Source organism: Eschrichtius robustus, chromosome 2 (genome assembly GCF_028021215.1).
Source record: "Eschrichtius robustus isolate mEscRob2 chromosome 2, mEscRob2.pri, whole genome shotgun sequence".
Taxonomy (NCBI): domain Eukaryota; kingdom Metazoa; phylum Chordata; class Mammalia; order Artiodactyla; family Eschrichtiidae; genus Eschrichtius; species Eschrichtius robustus.
In genome coordinates, this window is record NC_090825.1 from 58,712,880 (window position 1) to 58,716,947 (window position 4,068).

The window sequence follows — 4,068 nt, forward strand, 5'->3', positions numbered from 1 at the left end:
AGTTTCCATCTCTTCCCCCGTTTCCCTTCCTCAGAGACTAGTTTCAGTTCTCTGAACTGGTTCTTTGGCTTTACTTGCACGTTTCTGAATGACATCCTTATACTCCTACACTTGATGTTTCAGTCTTAGGCATTGCCTATTGATCACCACCATGGGAGATGATTTTGATATCTTTCACACACACCCACACTCCCCACCCCGTGTGTTCACACTTTTTATCTCCCCAAGTTCCCAATAAATTATATCAGCATCGTGTTGATTAGATTAATATATAAATAGTACATGATTAACATTATATGATTGTGACTATGAAAACAGTACCTCCAGTTAAGCCACAGCTGTACCACTCATTGTTCTCCTTTGAGTTCATAATTTTTTCCCACAGACATTTATTCAGTCCTTAATTCTCGATGGTCTAATTTGCTTCTAAATAAATACACTCAGATTTACGAGGTATTCATTATATTCATCATCCTGAAGAAATCTCTAAAGCTTTCTGACCTACTCCAGTCTGAACTGGTTGCCATTTCCATTGGTACCCACCTTTCATCCTAGGATGTCCCTTCACCATCACCCTAGGGATCCCTTTCACCTCTTTCCATATTGGATTCCATATTTCCTGCACAAGTGGTCTTCTCAACAACAGTGAGTGAAACTACCTGTAAAACTGGATTAATAATAACCCTGAATAAAAAAATAATTAGTAGCCATTAAGACAAAATTAAATAATGGGTGAATGATTGCAATGTCCTAGAAAAACATCGTTTAAGTTAGGGATCATGTTCTGCTGTTAGTAATAGAGAAGTGAGGTAACAGTAGCTTAAAGTACATGTCAGTTTTTTTCTCCCATAAAAAAAGACTGGAGGTGGGTAGTTTTGGGTGGTTCAAGTGGCATATTTTTATTCTATCCTTGCCTTATAACTTACACCCTCATGGTTTTAAAATGGCTGCTGAAATTCCAGCTATTACAAACACATTCCAGGGAGTATGAAAAAGTAAGGGAGGTGGGGGGAAGGCAAGCTAGGTAACCCACCTTTCAAGTGTTTTTCAGCTGCCCCATGCAATGACTTCTGCTTTTTCTCATTTGCCACCATTAGTTGAAAGTGACTACATATTTAAGTTCATTTAAAGATCAAAAAAGAGTAACTATGGTTCAGGCATCCAAAATGGAGTTGGATGGCCATTGTGGATGTGGTTTCAGACACTTTCCTACATCACTGAGAATTTGAATCTTCTCTGAATTATATCAAACTCGAGGACACCACCAGCCATTTTTAAAACAATATCTGCTAGCTGCAAACTTGTAGCTTCAAAGTTCTCTCCCTCTTCGCAACTGTGTAATCATTTCAGATCCCAACCAACCCTTGCTTAACAAACACTCTTACTTCTTGCCAGCTTCAATCCTAATTCATGACAATTTATCTAACCTTGTGGGTTTTTGCCTTTATAAGCCTCCCCCATTTTGTAGTCCCAGGGAACAGTAGTCTTCTTGAAACTGTGTCTCCCTGGCTGCAGTCTTAACAACTCCCCAGTAAATGCCTCCTTATTTCAGTCAGGTCTCCTGTTCTGAAATTTTGGTTAACAAGAGGAAGGCTGGGAATTAACAGTTGGTCATATTGTTGCTCAGAATTAAACCACAGAAGCCAGGGAGAATGGATACTAGAAGGAACTAGCAACTTTTAGATCCTTCCTGGAATGGAGCAGTCATCAAAATTTAAACTTCGAGAATAATACTGTTCTGAAAGAGCTCTTTACTAACCATACATTAAACACCTTCTTTGATCTGTTAGAGGACTGGCTGCATCCTTGCTTTAGGCAAAGGTCTTTGCTTACCTTTGAGAATCAGACTAGCCATTCATCAGAATAAATAAAGACAATTTATTTCACATAGGTTGAGGCTGTAGTTGATATACACCAACCGAGTGTCCTATACAATTCCTTGAGAGGGAGATTTGCAACTTATATAAAAACCAATACATTTTTAAAAATCCATTCTCTTCAGGATTGTCATTCCTCGCTCAGAAATAAGGAAGTGATTCAAGGAAAGAAAAAGATGTATGTATAAAGCTGTTCACAGCACCATTATTTATGACAGAAAGAAAAAAGGAGTTCATAATCCAAATGTCCTACAATAAAGGAAGGACTGAGTGAATTATGGTATGACCGTTAGATAGCCATAAAGATCATGCAGCAACATGGGAAAGCGATTGAAAATATACTGGCGGTGGGAAGAAACAAAAAATGGATATGGGTATGGATAAGATTAGAAGGGCATTCAGAGAACTATAATGGTTTTGTCAGGATGTTAGAATTATGAATACGAATGATTTGTTTAAATTTCCTTTATGGTTCTATAGAAAACAACGGCAATATCAACAACAAAAAAGTAAAATAAATTTACCCAGGTCATTGACCAAGATTCTTCCTCAGATTCTTTCCTGTTTGTCCTCTGCACGATTTTGTCCACAATGCTCCCAGGAAGGACAGTGCTACTCTACGTGAAGGCCATACCTGAGGTCAGGTGAATAGTCTTCCTGTGGCTTTTATGCATCTCCGGGGGTTGAAACACTGATCATCTGTCTCTGAAGCACAGCTCAAGCCGTTTATTATGCATGATCATAGAAATTTCTTTCCAAGTAGTAGGAATAAATTTGCAATCATCTACTTTCCCTTGCCAAGCTTTCTTCATAATCGGTCTCATGAAACTAGAAGCCATTTGTCCTAGTTGAGATGCAGATTTGTAGGCACCAAAGGGAATTAAAAATATATGGAATTGCTAATCTGGGAATCAAGCCTATGGGTCTTCAATATGATGCTGTATACCTACCCATCCTACCACTGCCACTACCAAAAGCAATCCAAATTCTTTCATGGGATTACATAGTTGTCCAGTTTGGCAAGACCTAGAATTAACCTTAGGTTAAAGTAGATGTTAATTCTTTTTATATTGAAGTTTCCGAAAATGGCCCTACTCCTTGAGATGGATTGTGATTTATGAGTGTGACATGCATACTCCTTGTCAGCTAGGGAGGCTGGGGACTGTTACAGCTTTAGAAAGTGTGATAGAAGAAAACTAACTGACCAGGGGGATTTTCAGAGCAGGGGTGGGAGCGTGGGGATCAGTGATGACCAATGCTCCTCAGCTCAGTAGAGCTGGAAAAGATGGTGTTATTCAGGACACAGGGAAACTCATCCAGAATCACTCACCAACCGAGCCTGAGGATACTGGCGGAGCCAGGGTCCTCATGTTCATGGGGCTTACAACCAAGGCAGGCGTCCTGGTGCAGAAAGAGTTGATTTTCCAGGGATTGAGGGATGTGAGATAAAGAGCTCAACCTACTCCATTGAGAATAAACTTCCATAAAGTAATCAAGGAAACAAGAATATTTATCTGGATAGTTAATCTTAGAGGAGAAACTAACCTGAAGGAGAATGAAAACAGAGAAATTCCGAACGATTCTTTGAGATTTTGCCAAATTAAATTCAAGTTTGTGTGCCTATGTTCTGTGTACAGAGCACACACTGAATTTTTTTACTCTGATGTGAAATTAACTGTGCTCTTCAAATATTGGGCAAGGGTTATCAACCGAAAGAATCTTTGTGGGGAACCAGCACAACCTGAAAAAGGAAACATCAAAGATCCCAGGGCCTTGGTTTTGGGAGCACATTTTATTTGACAGTACTGGAGAATAAACATCTAGTAGCAGCATAATAGAGAAATGCAACACCAATCTATTTAAAACTCATACAATGAGAAATATGTCTTTCAAACAAACAAACAAACAAAAAAAAAATAAGGAGATTTAGAGACCAGTTGATAAAAATGTTAACAAAAATCAAAACTCATTCCATCATCAACAACAAGTTATAACATACAGGGAGTACATTCACTTTACATTCTCAAAAAAGATTGTCATTTTGTTTTCTCTGCAATATGTCAATATATATATATTTATGTATAATATTCACATTCTGGAAGGCAAGAAAAATCTTCAAATTTAATTCCCCAAGTTTAAAATATTACATATATTTCACTTAAAATAACCAAAACATTAAAAATAGCAGCAA